This window comes from Sinohyriopsis cumingii, unplaced genomic scaffold (genome assembly GCF_028554795.1).
Source record: "Sinohyriopsis cumingii isolate HCF-2022 unplaced genomic scaffold, ASM2855479v2 utg001944l, whole genome shotgun sequence".
NCBI lineage: Eukaryota > Metazoa > Mollusca > Bivalvia > Unionida > Unionidae > Sinohyriopsis > Sinohyriopsis cumingii.
Genome location: NW_028316088.1, coordinates 581,321 through 600,117, shown reverse-complemented (window position 1 = coordinate 600,117; position 18,797 = coordinate 581,321). Strand labels below are relative to the sequence as shown.

The following is an 18,797-nucleotide window of genomic DNA, read 5'->3' as shown; positions in this document are numbered from 1 at the left end:
TTAAGCAGTTTGCCAAATACTCATGAAGAAAGAGGACATCTCAACACAGGCCGTCAGAGGTGGTAAAGAGCATAGTGAATGAACGCCATGGCTTCCGATGATGATAATGATTGAGCTCTGAATGCGAACAACTGAACAACAGCTCATAGATAGGAATGCAGCTATCCTCGCGATTCACGTGCAGTGAAAAGATGTGCCTGTTAACGATATCTCTGCTCTCATATAGTGATTTACTATCAGCTGATGATAGGCAATGTCACAAGCACAAGATGAAATGATGTGACAAACTCGTACAATTAAATCGGGTTGTCATTCATCACTAGTACATGTACGTGTTACAGATATCCCTGCTTGTATATAGTGATTTATTGTCAGATTGGCAAATGTCACACGCACAACATGAAATACTGTGGCAAAATAGTACAACAACATCTGATTGTCAATCATCACAAGGCTTTGTCTTGTTTCACTAAACAGTCATGGCATAATTCATTGACAATATGAACAATGTTCATGCCAACTATGTCATTTACCAAATCAAAACTAACAACAGCAAAGTCATCCGGAGAAAGCATGGATAAAAATAACAAATGCGCGCCTTTACTTCTTTTAAACCCGCATGAAAAAGTAGTTCGAGCACATGTAGACAAGTATACTAGAAAGATGATTTTGTTCTTACCCTCAGAGTACAGGGCAGGACAACCTCCGTGACGTCAGCTGTGAAACAAACAACATGTAGGTAACTAAATCTATGCTTTGTATATGACATATTACTCCAACATCCAATGCTGTATTCCTTGTTTAATCTATTTTAAAAGTAATTACTGCCGATTAGGTTCTAGATTTTATTGCCGCAAAATAATAGGCACACATTTGCGAATGTAATCTATCCCTATATATGACCATCACATGATGTCATCGAGATCTATACGAGATATGTACAAGAGGAGTGCCATACATACATTCCAGGTACGACCACCTATTCACTATATACATGTATGATATTAAGCTAGCATCTATTCAAAAGGTTTTTGCAACACTCCTAAATCAAAACGCTGGTGTGGTGGGTCGATAACAAGAGTATGTTTGGCTATTAGCCAACAAGATAATATCAATCATGTAAGTGTAATGCGCATCACGTTTTATAAGAGGAAGTATCTCTGCAATAAATCAAGAACAGCTCCACAAAATAATTTTGAAATATGCCTTTGTGGTGTGTTTATATGTGCGTGTTTTACACAGGACAGAGGATCAGTACACCGCAGCTACGCACACAATGGCACGTACTCTATCATAACAGACTAGTCTGTATAAACATTTCAATGGATAGTTGCCAATGGCAACAGACCTCTGTATGTTGCCTTTCAACTAACAGCAGTGGTAGTCTTGTTGACTATAATCATGCTGTCATAAGCCAACGCCTGATAAGCTTTGAACTTCTAAAATTGGCATTGTGCCAAAGCACTCGTGAAAGAGAGAATTATCTTGATTAGTCTTGTGTTGATCGATACCTCTTCTCTTGAGTGCGCCCGCTCATATATTGAAGATATTTTCTCTCACTTCTGAACATTGTTAGCTTGGAATGTTTGTACATGTACAGTGCATTAATACCTTCATTGTTTCCCAATTACATATGATACCTATAGATGTTCGAAGTTTAAGTCACACGTACTGATAACTATTTACCTTCAATTTCTATAAAGAAAGTTTCACAATCATGCGCGCGTCTACATATCTAAAGTCCATCAGCTTCGCATATCTCGTGCGTGTTATCCGAAAAATACGATGCAATAAATATATGATCTGTGAATTTATATGTTGCTTAGTTTGGTTTACATATGAGCAAGCCACTGGCAAGGATTCGCTACGCTCCCTTATTACATGTGTCAGCCTGTTCTGAGATTACAAAGAATATGCATAAACCTACGTAACCAATCATTGCGATCACACGTAAATTTGTCTTGCCAAAATTATCCAACATGACCTTCATGCTGTATGAATGAGCCAACGTTTATATTACAAGCAGTCAAGCATCGATCATGTGTTGGATTGTTGCATTGTGTTGCTAATGGTGTATGTTTATAATGCGTACTCAAGGAAACGAGCAAATCTCTGCACAGGCCGCCACGGGTGATAAAGATGCGCAGAGAATCATCGATCATGATATGCAACGATCTTGACTGTACTTAATAAAAATAAATGAGTGGAGCAGTTTTTTGTTGTTGTTGCTTTTAAAGAAACATGAAAAACTACCGCCATTATCTTTGTAATATATGCATAATAATTCGAAGCTGACAAGCAAGTACTGGGTACTACTGAAACGTAAATAATCGTACACTGTTTTGAAAACACTATTTTATATATCCTATTTGAAATCTATTGCCAATCAAGTGATTGACATGGAAACTGCTTTCACGGAAACTAGAGAGCGCGCAAATGTTTTGTCTGAACAGTATTTATTCAAGAAACATCCTCGCCTATGATTTATGACAATGCAATAGATGGTGATTCAGTAGAAAGCTCAAATCGTGTTAGAAAACGTTCTCCTCTATTACAAAGAATTTTGTTTAGCAATTAATAACTGCCTACTGGCTTAAAGTAGATAGATCGTATACAAATATAAAAGTCATATATAAATAAAAATATATACCTGAGTAATTCTAGTATATAACATTGTTTCAGAGATCATGTACTAGTAATGAAAGATGGAACACATATGTGCGATTGTAATCTGCATTAATCTGAAATACGTTCTGCCATAAATATATATTAATTTCAAATGTATTAGGGTAGATCAACGCTTCAAACGATGTGGCTTTTCAGTCATATCAAGTATCAAACGTGTGTGTGTGTGTGTGGAGAGAGAGACAGAGAGATAAACATCAATTCCGGGGGAAAATGCATATATTCTTAATAAATTAAGATTAATCTAGCAACTTGCAGGGAGTAGTCTGTTCCTGCACTTCTGAACTAAATGGCAAACACTCTCTGTAACAATTAAATAAGAATGGCCCGATCAGCGGTGTATTGACCAAAATCTAGAAGTCCGAAATAGAGCTTAAAAATTTTAATAGCTATGAACAGTCTTTCCGTACAAAAAGAAATAATCAGTGGCTTTTAATTCTGTCCATAATTATTCTTTAATGCATCATGTACAACATCATGGGCGAATAAAACAGACGAACTAGCTGACCATAGGGTTGAACCTGACATATGTATTAGCAAACATCGTGATTTCCAGACCAATACATAAAACTCCGACCTTAGATCAAGATGGCAACAGCAGCAACAAAAAATATGCACATAAATCCGCAAAGAAAAAAATAAAAATGTAATGTTAAAGTATGCCAAAAAGAAAAATGTAATGTTAAAGTATACAAAAAACAATAATGTAATGTTAAAGTATGCCATGAAGAAAAATTTAATGTTAAGGTATGCCAAGAAGAAAACAATGTATGGTTAAGGTATGCCATGAAAAAAAAAATGTAATGTTAAGGTGTGCCAAGAAGAAAAATGTAATGTTAAGGTGTGCCAAGAAGAAAAATGTAATGTTACCGTATGCCAAGAAGAAAACAATGTGTGGTTAATGTATGCCATGAAGAAAAATGTAATGTTAAGGTGTCCCAAGAAGAAGAATGTAATGTTAAGGAGGTGCCAAGAAGAAAAATGCGACAATGAAGACAACGCTCAAAACGAATGAATCCACTTCACCTGAAATGAGTTTCTAATCAGGACTTCAACTACTACTATGACTACTACTGCTACTACTACTACTACTGCTACTGCTACTACTACTACTATAACTACTAATCAGCTTTGTTGTTGGTAGCAGTAGTAGTAGTATCAGTAGATTCCCACTGCAAAAGAAATGTATGAAACTAATTTTGGTAAGGAAAACTTTAGGTAGCCTGTATGAAACAATCAGCACTTAAAGACAACAGTAATACCACACCGTCAACATTAAAACCACAAATTAGTGTAATTAAACATTTCTGCACAACTTTTTTGTGGGTAAACTTTTGTTCAACAGTATGTATGATGCCACACTGAAAAATAAATATTTCAAGAAACTGACAAATGATGGTCGTCATACCAACAATATCCGGCATCTTATAAAAGGCCAAGTAATGTACAAAGTACAGTATGCATTAATACAATGTAATGGAAGATACAAAGTGCATTAATGACATAAACTATAGCTGCCTTAAACTTCGACTGATCTGATGGAAATATTGAAAATTTATCAAAATCCAAAATAAAAATTTATGTATATGGGATTGTTGATAACATTTTTGGTGGACATTTTATGGAGGAAAAAAAGCTGTATTTGCTTCATATAAGCGAAATGTAAATTAATACAAGAAAAAGAATTTGCAAAAAAAAAGACCGTTATTAGAGAATGGTTCCATGAAACGCTGTAGCTATTTTGTCTAAAAAGATAGAATTTGAAGTATGAGAAAAGCAATGTTTCGAGGAAATATTCGATCCGGAATGAAATGGGTAAAAGTGAGAGATATATCGGATAAATAAAATGTCAATAAAATAATTACAAAACGATAAAAATGAAATATTTACAAGTAAATTTTACATTCTAAAGAAATTTGAAGTTTCTTGTAAAAATCTAGAGAATGAGGAAATGATAGAAAATACGGTTCAGAGAATCTTCTCAAAAAAATAAAATATATAGGCTTAAGCAAAGAGCAATTTTAAAGATATGAAGGCAAATTCATACAAAAACAAGTAATAGATTACTTCCAAAAAGTTACAACATTGCAAGAGCCCCAGTACCAGATGGTTTTACGGTAGACCTTTTCACAAGTTTCATCTTACTGACATGAATAGTTTGTACTTGGAATAATTAATGAAAAATAACTTGCATTCAAATGGATACAAAATCACAGCAGTACGAGAAGAACTGACGTCCGATTAGTTTACTTAAGGCTTTACATACAACAGTATCAGGATGTGTTGCCAAATTAATGAAATCATTAGTTAAATTATCTAATATCTTAGGATTAAACTAGGTTTTTTTGTTTTGTTTCGTTTTAAAATTGATCTTCTGGAGAAAATATCAGGATTCTATTTCATGGACAATTATTTGGAGTGTTCAAGCGTTTTAAATTTTGGACCAATCACACTGCACGTGGTTACACATCTATATTGTAATATCTCATCGGCAGTTTTAAAAATGGCTTTACATCATAGTTTCTAAGGGACTAAATACAAGGGTAATCAAATATCTCCGCACCTTTTATTATTACGTGCTCATCATCAAAGAATCATAAAAATATGCATGGCAATAAATTAAAGGAAATACTGGTAACGATAATAGCTTGATTCTTTATGGCTCTTATGAATCTCAGATCTACAAAACAAGCAAGTGGTTTTGGATATGAAAACCTACAGAGGTTAAATATTGTATCATATGTTATAATTAGACAGGAAAACTAAATTTTGACTGAGCGGCATAAAGTTTCATATAATTTGAATAATATTATAAGAATATATTTTGAAAAGATCAAATTGAAAGTATTACAATGGATTTAAAATTTGGGAAAAGCGAATCTAAACATCAAGTAGTACATTAACAGTTCTCAAAAACTTCAATTATTCCAAAGGCAACCAAATGTTTCGTCCAGTTACTAAATCCTACGCAAGAGTTTGTTAGGGAATTAATTTTTTTTTGACGTTTACATGTCAATGAAAATATGGCAAAGTTAACAAAGAAGTTTCATTTAATAATATTTCTAAACTGCAAAGCGATGACAGATATTCACAACTTTATATTGGTTTTGAAAATAGCACGTCTCCGTAGAGTTCTTCCAATTAGCATCATTTTTTTTATATAAATCTGGCTGAAAAATAAATATGCGAGATTAAATACTTATTTGTATTAGGAGATGAAACGGTGATTATAAATTAGACCAAAGGCAAAGCATGCAGTTGCTGCATGATCTCGCCTCTTCAATGGTACGAGTACTTCAGATCGTTACTGCACCGTAATGACTCACATTAATCAGTTTTAACTGTATGACTGACACTTCCGACATCTTCCCTAGCCAAGGTGCCGATATGATAACCGTATGTACGCCTTGGCGGATCGAACATATATTTTAGTGCTTTCTCCTAACGACATCTATTGGAGTTTATGCTTTGCATCCCATAGTATGTAATGCCAACTAACCAATAGCAGAGCATTGTACATCAGTCGAAATTGGTGGAGGTAAATGACTTAAAAAGGATACTTGTAAGTTTAACACCGAACGTATTACTACGTACCAGAGGGAAGCCATTTCAGGTGTATTTGAAAAAGATATTTGTACAAACACGGACCAGCACTGGACAACTGCAAATGTATGTGTCAATTCCAGTTGTGTGGTGCCTTGTAGGAACAGTGTTCAAATATGAACAACTAAATTTTGACTGGATGCGGAGACTTGGCCCCGTATCGAATGAAATTCACAGACCCGAAGCACAGAAATATCTGCTCGTTACACCAAGGTGTAGATAGGGATATTATATCGGAACCATGGCTAGCGAAGATGCATTTCCGATGGTATTTTTTAATACTCCTGTCTTTGAAGCTGAAGTTATCAAAAGTATTCGAACTTTAAAAGCAGGAAAGTCTGGTGGACGGGTAGAATAATAGCCGAAATGATTGTTTAACTAAACACGGCTTTAAACACATGTCCTTATTGAGATCATCATAATAATTACAGATGTATCTCCCTTACTCACATCTTGAATATATTTTTACCAGTATTTCAAACCAATGCCTCTTTTAGTGGTACGAAGAAGCTCCCGCGGGATTCCGCAAAGGCTACTCAGCAATAGATAATAATTTTTGCTTCGCTTCAGGCAGTGGTTCAGAAATATCTGACAAAAAAGGAGGTCGTTTTTATTGCCTTTTTGTTGATTTTTCAAAGGCTTCTGACTATATGGACCATGTAAAAAAAATTGAATCGCTAGTCAAGAAAGGAATCGATGGAAAGTTTAAAGTTATAGACTCTGTGTAGAAAGGTATGCGTTCTAGAGTGCAGATAAACGGCAATATATATAATTGTTCATCTTTTATAAGTGTACCTGGAAACGCTGCTTAGTAAGTCCTCTTCTATTCAATATATTTATAAATCATTTAGTATCACACCTCCCAGAAACGTGTATTGATAGTAAATTTATTACACAAGAAATATCTTATATTAACTGCTCTGTTGTTTACTGATGACGTTGCAAACTGTGCTGATGCAGTGGGTTCTTTATAAAGACATATTAATATTGTGGAGACATTTTATGAAAACAATGAAATATGTGTTAATTTAAATAAAATTAAAATTTTATTGTATTCAGGAACGGCGGATTTGTATGATGTAAAAAAAAGTGGTATTATATGGGTAAACAAATCCAAACCGTATCTGAGTATAAATACATGGAATTATATTTCACTCTTATTCTTATCTGGACAAAAGCATTACAAGAACACGCAATTCAAATAAACAAGTCTCTACATAGAGAGAGCAATATTTAAAATAAACTAACCAAATTTCCGTGATAGAAGCTTTCAAACTATTTGATGTTTTGATCACACCTGCATTAATTTATGCGGCTGAAATTCGGGCATATATTCACGTAAAATTGAAAATATATATAACAGGTTCGGAGCCCCGAGTGGCCGAGTGGTCTAAAGCACTCTCCGTTACGGATCACTGCCATCTCACCTCTGTCTACGTGGGTTCAAGTCTCAGATTCGGCCAATGTGGATATGTGAGAAAGCTTGCCAGTAGCTTCTCGTGGGTCGGTGGTTCATTCCGGAGATTTTCCCGGGTTCTTCCTCCACCATTAATACTGACTGCCAGGTATAGCCTATCGTGTGCTGAAAAATGGCGTTAAACCCTACAAAAACAACAACTACATGACAGGTTCTGTATTAGACTTTCAAACCTTCCGAGACATGCATACTCCCTTGTGATCACGAGTAGAATGTGGGATATTACCTTTAAGTTTTGCTTATTACTATAAAAGTATTAAGTATTGGATTAGGTTGATTAGAACGGGTGATAACCGATATCCATGACAATGTTCTATTATGCTGGACGAGTTGGGTAAATAAAGTTACATAGATTTTGAAAGATAAAGACATACTATTCAGATATGGATTTGGATATTTTTGGTTCCCATATGATGTAGATGAAAAAGCATTTTTGTTGAATTTCAGACAACACCTTAAAGACAATTCAATTCAGGTTTGGAATTCAACCGTAAGTAGGTCACATGAGAATTATCTCTATAATAGATTTTATATTTTTTCCGTTCAGTTTGATACAACCGTTAATTTACCTACCCATCTACAAAATGCATTATCGAGAATACAGGAAGGACAGCATAATGGCACCACCCCCATCGACGTATATGTATGTTATGTGTTAAAAACCAAACAGAACATGAACGTCGCTGTTTTACAATGACATTCTATGAGAATCTTAGAAATAGACTCATACCAGGTATTTTCAGCAAAAACCACCCAAGTGAAGAAATTTTATATTCTCTGATGAAGTATAAGAAACCTGTCATGACATCATAACTTGCACAATGCGTCTTCCCCGCATTCCACCTAAGAGATCAAATGTATATACAAATATATTATTTTATTTCTAACTATATGGAATATCTGAGCTATGTAATGCTGATTTCGTTTCAACTTCTAATATATTTCTTCTTTATTTTTCGTTTTTCACTGCAATTCATTACATTTACTTGCGTTATCGCGTTCGACATTATCGTCCGTTGGCCTGCATATATATATATATATATATATATATATATATATATATATATATATATATATATATATATAGAGAGAGAGAGAGAGAGAGAGAGAGAGAGAGAGAGAGAGAGAGAGAGCGTGCGTGTATGTATGTGTGTGTGTGTGGACAATTGTTCTATAATAAAATCGGATATGGAATAAAATATGATGTTAATTTGGGGATAACGGGAACCATTATTCCAATTTTGACAAAGTAAAACTTGTTTGTCGTGATTCAATTCCACGTTTAATAGCATGGTGTGTGCCTTTGTGTGCGTGTGTATGTGTGTGTGCCCCATGTTCTGCAGAGTCACTCTGTCTCAAAATGATATGTCACATTTTTCAGATCAGGAAACTCGGTACTGTAAATATTTCATAACCGATCAATGATAATTTAAAATAAATAGTCAGTACGAAAAACTTTATTTGCATTAAGGCTGGTTTATTTTTTTTATACAAACGCTTTGTACACAATACTGGTGTATATCATTCATTTCATGTGAGTGGGTGTGTAAATTCTTTAAACATCATAGATCACATCATAACTGAAGACTGATATTGCATTTAAATCAGCAACAAAGCTGATTACAAAGTATGCATACCAGCTTTTATCCAAAGGTATGCAACATAATATACCTTTACGTTATTCCCGTTATTCATTCAAGCGTTAATTCAGTGATATTGTATCATCCAATGGAAAAGGGTCGCAGCGTCAACATCACTCAATTGGAAAAGAAAGAGGCGCAGGGTCAATTTAGGAAAAACATGTATTTCTCTGTGTATCAAAGCGAAATCGCGACTGACCAGATTAACCGATTTCTTTACTCTGATCCTGGTTTTTTTTATTGAAAAGATATCTGCATAGCAGACCTACCCCAAAACCGAAGTAAAAGATTCAGTTTTTTAATAATTTCTTCAAAATAATTAAAGAAATATAACTTTTAATGACGTGAAACGAACAATAGCCATTAACACTGGAACTATTTCTTACAGCAACCTTACTCTGACGAGGTGAATCAGTATTGATCAGACTTTTTATCTACCTTTTCAAACTGTACGTAAATTCGTTATTTTTTCAGAAACTTTCGCTCAAAAGAGGAATCAGTAAGATGCTTTAAGTGAATTTTTGAAATTTAATTATACGTTTTATATATATATATATATATATATATATATATATATATATATATATATATATATATATATATATATATATATATATATATACCACAATAAATATCAGACGTACGACCCAGGATGTATAATTACTCGGGACTGGGTAATGTTACGTTATGGAAGTAGCCCTTCAAACAGAATCTAGCGATATGCAGCCGTTCACACCTTAGTATGACGCGTGTTAAGATAGATCACGTTTGCTCAGCCCCAGTTCGTAAGTCGTGTAAACTAAGGTATTATTACAAGCCATGCTTTTATGTATAAACATTGCCGCAGGATAGAGTTAATCTCTTGCGCAAGGTTACCTTGACCAGAGAGAAGATCCGGCATCTTGAATCGTCACAGGCGTTAGATCGCGCGACTTCCCACAGATGTTTTACAGCTTAGACCTAATATCAGAGGAACCCGCGAGGGCGAAACGGGGCGTGTTCTAAATCCGTCCCCACGTGGATAGACAGCGAGGGGGACATTGTCCGCTAAGTTTGATTAGATCGGGTCCAAGCGACATCCAATCGGAATTGAGATAGAGGGTGTGATAACAATTTCAATCCGAATTACAGCTTCTAATAAGCAAGCGAAAATTTAGTCTCGCCTATGAAGACTGCTGACCAATATAGGTTTACTCACAGGAAGCCACTCGTAATTTGGCGGTAAAACTTAGAAGATTCTAAGGAAAGACAAAGCTTCCTAAGGGTCAGTAAGTTATTTGATCGATTTTGGCAGAATATTACAGTATTGTAATTGTAATTATGTGTTATATGTATACTTAATTACTAGGATCGTTTAGTACGTTTAATTATCTTGTAGTGTTTAATTTACATGCATATTTGAGAAATGAGCTTGAGTATATTGTACAGAATTATGTAGATTGTTAGCTTGTGGTCAGAATTAATTTTGTAATTCCCTATTAGGTTACTTCGTAGTAAACTAGTGCTTTCATTCATGTGATATGTTAGAATTTACACATGCTTGAATTGTGAATTTGGAAAATGGTTGAAGTGTGTAAGATTAGTTAATATGGATGTATGGCTTTATCAGAGCATGGATATTTGAATATTTGTGAACTTTGCACGAGTTGTAATGTAAAGAAATGTGTCTGATTTATGTGACATTGTTTAGTATAATTGGTTTAGGATCATGTACTGATGTGAAGCAATTTATTGATGTATGTATGAGAAGTAATTGATACCGTGCTTTTATTACGACGTTGTTTTACCATACAAGAACGTACTAGTATTTCGATGTGAACGTATGCGTGACCAAAGAAATTTAACAGCTGTTTTCTGATGATAGGCTGGATGTAGTGTGAGATGAGAGGGCTAAGGAAAATATTGTACCATCCTTGTGTTTTCACGGGAAGCTTTTTGGGGGACAGTTGAGATTTTCCGGTTCAGTTGAGATCTAAGAGGGGAGACGGAAGTAAGACTAGCAGAGCAGTCGGACTCGACAAGTCTAGTCGGTATAGAGTCGAGGAGGAGAAAGTTGTAAAGGAAAAGGAGTATAGAAAAGTCAAGGAAGAGAAGGAATTTGGAGTAAGTCGGGAGGAAGAGGAGAAGGAATCGGAGGAAGAATACACAGATGAGTAGAATACAAGGACAGGTGAAAAGCTATCTCACACTACTAAGCAATTGATGAAATAGGCAATCACAGCCTCGAGCGGAAGGAGAGTCCTTGGGAAATTTTAATCATTTGACTATTGAATTATCATTAAATTGTTATTCGTTGAATTTCACTTTATTGTATATTCAATCATTTAACCGTCGGCACTGCTGACTGGGGGCTGAGCTTTACTTATCTTTCACTAATTTAACTTCCAACCAAAATCGAGCCTGGGTGAGACTTCTCTAATAACTTAAATAAAATATTGGGAGCACACCACCTTAACCATAACACACTTGAAATACTAAATCAAACTGAGAATCGTCCCGTACTGCAAAATATGCACGTGTGCTACTCATGCCCAATGCATTCAAAACCGCTCATCCAAAAACAATATTTCTGAGCGGACTGTGAGCAATGTTTAATCAGTTGCAGTTATGTTCTCTGAGAAAAAGCTTTTTCTTAGAAGCACTTTAATAGGTAGGCGCTGAGGTTCCCCTACATTTGTGAATTTTACGCATGACAAAGACCTCCTACATTCACTAAAATCACAGGATATGAGGGGTGGAGATATCTCTTCAGTCTCTTTTACAGTGACATCATATGATCGTTACGCTCGATCTGTTATGGCTTTGCCAGTTATGACAATGCTTCCTGCCGTTCGTGTGTGGTTTTAGTGCACTTTCCTTGATAAAAATGGCCATTATTCGCCGACACACAACACAAAGCATCATTCACCTCTAAAAGACTTACCCCACACCATGGTTTAACAGCTGGATAATAAGAAATTCGATTATGTGGTTGCTACTAGAATCTGTATTTATAGACACACTGTCAATGCGTCCAACTTTGCCTCAGATTCATCTACCCTTTCATTTCACTCACCCCAACCGTCCTGTAACTACACAATGGGAAAGGATAACACATTTACTACCGTTTTACATATCTAGAATGGCGAGTTGAGCATAGCTGCAATGAACTTCTACATTCTAGGTATAATTTTGACTTGAACATGGATCATCTCAGCATAGTTTTCTTCCGTTTTCTTTAAAGATGATGACAATGCTCTCTCTCTCTCTCTCTCTCTCTCTCTCTCTCTTTCCCCTCCCGTCATGTTACTTGGTGTTTGTAATTTTAGTTTGTTTCTGTTTTTTAAATTATTAATTTCCTTTACAATGTGTTTTATTTTGAGCCACTTCCACATATCAGAGCAGAGGTTCAAATATAGGACAATATCGCAACTTAAAAAACTAACAATAATAGTAACAACAACAAAAGAAGTCGATGGCATGCATGCGGAAAATACCCAACTTTTGGAAATTGTGTCCAACATATTTTGAAAGCAAGTAAAACAGTTCAAATTCGATGGCCTGCCGTAACAAATCGGAGCTTAAAATTGCCTTTTATGTCATTATAGTATATAAAAAACGATACTTGGATGGCGATACAACATAAACCACGATTTGTCAAAAACAAAAAAGATACTTGGGTCGCCATACAACACATATCGTGATGTGTACTGTAACATGGCATGGGTCCAAAAGCAGCAAGCAGGTACTCAAAGTACACCTCTTTAGGTCGATATTTCCTCTAATTGCAAAGACGTCAATACAACATTCGTTGTCGATTAAAGGATTTTAAACTCTCTAATTCCACTGCTAATTTTCCTCTAAAAAGAAGGACCACACATTCACAAAAACTCCACTTTCGCATTTGTACAGTTTTTCTTGTTTTACATTATGATTTATCAGTGTCCAGTTCTAAGCAGAAGATCAATAGTTCATGCCACACACTGTGCAATACGACCCAAGCGCACAATGCACTGAATTATGCATATTTAAAATTACTAAACACGTATATGTGAGAATATCCCAAGTATTCCTAATATTAATATATTTCAATGGGGCTATGTTACAAAACTAATCCAAAATTTCTCGTAAAAACGGATCATAATGGATAACGCTTGTACCCAATAACTGGCTTATTACTAGGTTTGAAAACGTCTTCCTAATACCAATTCCCCAAAATTCTAACAAATCCAAATAAGGTGGCGTGAAAACAAATAGCACAGACGCTAGGTTTGTTATATTACCAAATTCTCCGAAATTCACTTGTACTCAAGTGATCACAAACGTCACAACTGATCACACACACACACACGCACACACATACACACACACACGAGTGATTCTTCTTAAAAATAATAAAATAAGAACAGGTCTATATGTATCAAGAGGTTAGATATTGAAACTAAAGAAATGGGACAATACTTAATCACCAACAAATAAAATAATAAATATAAAAACGATCAGAAACTTCATAAAGTTCAAGAAACAAGACGCTGCATTAATTGAAGTATCAAATACCAAACTTGCTTTCGTGTATTCACACCTTATTCCTAACTCAATAAACAAAATCTCAACTCTGTTACAAAGACGATAGCTACATCAAAGCAGCGCCAATTTCTTACCACATGCTATGCAGTTCTCCTAAACAAATTAAAGAATAATGACAGTCCATCCCTGATGCAACAGCTCGAAACATCAAATAAAAAACTCATACAAAAAGCAGACCATCAACTGATTCAACAATCAGGCACTTCCTGCTAACAAGACGAATAAAGATATCGATTATTATTAGCTGCCCAGCAGATTCTATTGAAAATATCTACGAAGATATCAACTTCAGACTTACGACAAAGCTCAGATCTCTACCAACAACAAGTCGCCAAAACAAAGCAACAAAGACAGCTAGCAGTCCCACGCGAAACAGCGCCCAATATACTTCGATGATTTCAGACCATGCTAGGTTGCACGGCATTTGTAAATTACAATCTCTTGCTACCACAACATTTAAGCAGCTTCCTCTTGAAGTCCAGTTTCCACTAGCATCTATACGATCAACAATCATAACCCTAGATGTCACTCCTGAAAATGTTTACATAAAAGAACCTCACGGTTTTCTAAGCTAAACACCAATACATTTTGTTATCCAATCAAGAGCACAGCTTGAACAAGAGCCAATAGATGACAATACTCAAGTATACGCGGAACTACCTCTTCCAGAGTATAACACAAGTCAAAAACATTCTTGTCAAGCTTTGCTATCACAAAACCTACCTGACAGATCACATTTCCAAAAGGACAACGCATATCTACCACAGCCAAACTTGTTCAGGTCTCTGGCGCACAACATTAAACACCGCCAAAATCTGTGCCGACATCAGACCAAAAGAGCTGACATTGCACCACTTTGCTTGTATCACTTCAACTACACAGGTGCTTCTGCCTGAAAACTGCTCATAAGGATCTATACATTTACAATTTAAATATGACATTTCATTCTTACAGCAAAGTCCAAAGGCAGAATAGTACACATAACCAATATAATAAGCAATGATAATAATCAAATCGTTAAAAATCATGACGTTATTTATGTCGGCTTCTTTAAAAGCACACAACCCAAATAAATTTAGATGAAATCTGTTCAAAATAGCAAACACATAATTTCTGACTAATGTGAATAGTACACATGATTACATCCAAATAATTAACACAAAAGGTTGCATATGCCCTCACATAAGACACTCACAATAACATCGAATAATAACGATATGGTCCTTTACCCGTTCAAATAAATGTCACTGGGACGGAATAGTTACCCCATCTTATAATGCTGCTGCTCATCTTTCGAGTTTGAAGATGACTTTGACATCGCTGGCTGATTTGGTTTCTGTGAGCACGTAAACGGCTGATCAGGCCAATATGTGCTCTTACCTGTCTGTTGCACACTTGACAAGTATTCCTTTGGGGTGCTTGATATATAAAGAATGCGCAGTTTCTGCACTTCGTATATTTATACTGCTCGCCCTTCCGCACTGCCTCTGCAGTTCTCCACAACACATTATCTGTATCTCCAGTATTGCTAAACTGCATCAGATGGAACGTTCCAGTATGAGATCTTCCAAAGACTCAGGGACAATGTAGAAATGTTTCAATGATGATTTCCAGAAGTCTTTGAAGCGCTTCTTCCGACCTCTCGACGATCGCTTTTCCAGTTTCAGATCACCAAAGAATATCTTCCTTGGTAGTCGCACGTCTGATATCCGTCAGCAGTGTGGATGCTAGGAACGCCTGCACCTGTAAGAACCTCAATGTCTGAGACATTGTACTGTTATCTTACCTTTATCAGTCTCATCATACAGCACATGTGAAAATGGTCAGGCTTATCCATACCGGGCGTCTGCACACAATCCACAGTTCGCATACATACAGCAGAGTCGTCAATAAAATGGCTTTCCAGATTTTTCAGTTTTGTTTCCAAAATGAAGCCTCTGTGTTCTCACACATTTGCACGTACTCTGTAAAAGGCTACACTTGCTCAATTATGTCGTTGGTTTGGTCATCGTGGACTGCACGTCACTGTATAATGCATTCGTGGGTGAAACTGTCCACAGCCTGGCTGGTTCGGCCACTTACTGTGACAGAAAGCTCTGGCTTATTGATACTAACTATGACACCAAAACTGCCACAAGCTGAAGAGACATGGCCCACAATGTGTTGCACGTCACACTCAGATACAGTATTCAAGGAACTCAACAGCAAATAGAATCATGAAAAGTCACTTCCTGTACTTTCCTTTTACCCACAGTCTCTTTAAATAGAACCGCTTGCCATACGTTCAGCTCCCCGTGTCATAGTCAAAGAAGGCATCTTTAAGCATGGCAGAGAACATCACATTTAAAGTATGTTGGGGTTAACACAAAGCCTTGCCCAAATCGACTGGCGACTAAGAATGGATCAGATGACTCGCCATAGTGTAAGATGTGAGCTAATATGCCATTATGGTAAGGCACACCAATTATGACGATTTAACAAATTGTGCCATGAGCTTCCAGATTTCCCCAAGACTATGTCAAAAAGGCTTTTGTCAGGTCGATAAATCTTGTCTACAGGTTGAAGTATTGTTCCAAGCATTTCTCCTGTAGTTGACAAGCTGCAAACACCATGTATGTGGTCGCTTATCTTTTTCTAAAGCTACACTGACTTCCATGCACAAATGAATTCAGCAGAATTATAACGGGCTTCGCCAGCAAAAGTGGATCGTGGAGGATGCATCCTTGTACTCCTGGAGCATAGTTCTTTAAATGTGCTTTCACTGAAAGAGTTCAGTTAGTTTCTGTGATATGTATGTGCCTCCGGCTTTGCCGCCTTCTGCTAGTAGAGCATCTGTTACAGGTGTTTTGCTAACTGATAGCAAGTCAATTTCTCATTCTCAGTGTTGGAGGATCAGTACGAGATGTGTTCATTTCTACTACAGGCAATCGAATAACTGTCTCCTGTTATGAGTCTATGCTTTTAAAATAAGTAGCAGAAAAGACTGAAGACAACAAGCTTTCTAAAGTTTAACAAATAATTTCCCTAAACTACAATGTAAAAGAAAAAAGAACTTACGGTATTGCGAATTAAATCCAAACTGTGATCAAAGAATTAAAAAGAAAAACCAAGTCCTATCAATGAAACGTTCTAAGTGAATCACAGTTCGAAAATGGAAGGTGATGACGTCTGCAATAGCGTTGTACTGATTGTGTCAACAGTCTCTTGTTGAATCACTTAAAATTTTATTCCAGTTTTTGAGTTCTGTATAAATTCCAGTAAATGTCTTTGTCCAAGAATTATCAGACCACTTTAGTATTCCAGGGAAAATAATCACTTTAATTCAATAATGAAGGAAAATAAAATTTCAGACCCAAACTAGACACAACATAAAACAACCTGACGTCTCAAATGTTAAGGAACGACTGACAGAATTCTTATCATAATATCAATTATAAGACTAACTAAAATGCAAAAGAGATTCCCAGATGGGGGTCAAGAATTCATCCTTCTGGGAAAACAAAAGTTTAATAATTATCACGTGTCTCACGTCACGTAGTCCCGGTATGACCCTAACTTAACTAAATATTCTTACTCCGAGAAAGAATATTAAAAAAAGTTGTTTACAAAAACTGTCACTGATTTTAAGGTCAGCAACTTGATACAATGTTTCTATTTTTAGGTATTTACATCAATGAAATAAATTTTTAAAAAATCAATCAAGTCAAACAGAACTGAACTTAATTCTGAAAAAATAAAATAAAGTCCAGTAAATGATATTATATTACAATAACATGTAATGGAATTTTAAAAAAATATTTTAAAACAGACAATTAATTTAAATATACATAACACTCCTTAATATTTGGTGATTGTTGATCTAGGACATTGCTGTTGTGTTCTGCCCATCTTTGAAGTATCTTTTCTTTGTCAGTGAGCAGTATGGTGCTGTTAGCATATAGTAGTGGAAATGTTCCTAATGAGTGGCCCATAGATTGTCGTGAAAGTACCATAAATGTTATCCTCTATCTTGTCTGCGTAAGACAAAATCTTGTCTGCCTTGGTGCGCCATCACAAGTCTTGCAACTGTCCAAGTTTGCACTGGACAGTCCTCTTGATGTTATTGAAGGCCACCTTTGTCAATGATTAACTACTGTATTCTAAACAGGCATTTATTTGATGGTGACATTCCTCTTGCATAAATAAGGCTTGCATCCAACTATTCTTGCTTCATAAGCAGACCAGTTGCTCAGCTTGCTGCTATCAAAAGAAAATCAACTTATATAAGATGCCTGTGAAGATTTGGATATCAAAAGAAACCATATATGGCTATATTTTGTGGCATATGAACCAAAACTATACCTGCCTTTACAGACAAGTTTTAAATACTGAATGACCCTTGGCCCCTTATGTAAAGGGATGTAACTCATATATCTTCCCAAAGATTAACTTTGATCTCAAAATCTGCCATATTTTGTGTACACATAACAAACCCTTACATCTAAAGTCACCCAATTCCCACTTCTGCTGGAATTACATGACTAATTTTTCAACTGTGCAGAACATGGACTGCTTTGAACCTTCTCCTGTAAAGTTTTTGACTCACTTTTGAACCCAACATATTGATGCCTCTAAGTTAGACTGACATCATGACTGGAGTACAGTGAGTAGAAATGAGACATGAAATGTTAACATATCAATTCATATGATATGCCATAATCTAAACAAATGCCTTGCTCATCAAAGAAGTTTAAACTGCATACTTTGAACAGTCAATGCTGACCCTGAGCCAAGGAGAAACCACTGCTTAATATGAAATACTGGGGCACCGACTCCATAAGGTATGT

The 18,797-nt window shown here is 35.8% G+C and overlaps 1 protein-coding gene across 2 annotated transcripts in view; it reads right to left on the bottom strand.

Annotated features, from left to right (window-relative positions):
- LOC149771337 (uncharacterized) overlaps positions 1–18,797 on the bottom strand; it is a 61,314-nt gene that overhangs the window by 24,335 nt on the left and 18,182 nt on the right. The window contains exon 1 of one of the 2 annotated variants that reach the window (XM_089948624.1): positions 680–845. The exons of the other annotated variant lie outside the window; for it this stretch is intronic. The gene's annotated coding sequence lies outside the window, so the exon portion shown is untranslated. Of the gene's footprint in view, positions 1–679; positions 846–18,797 lie in introns of those variants that run through there. 2 annotated transcript variants of the gene reach the window in all.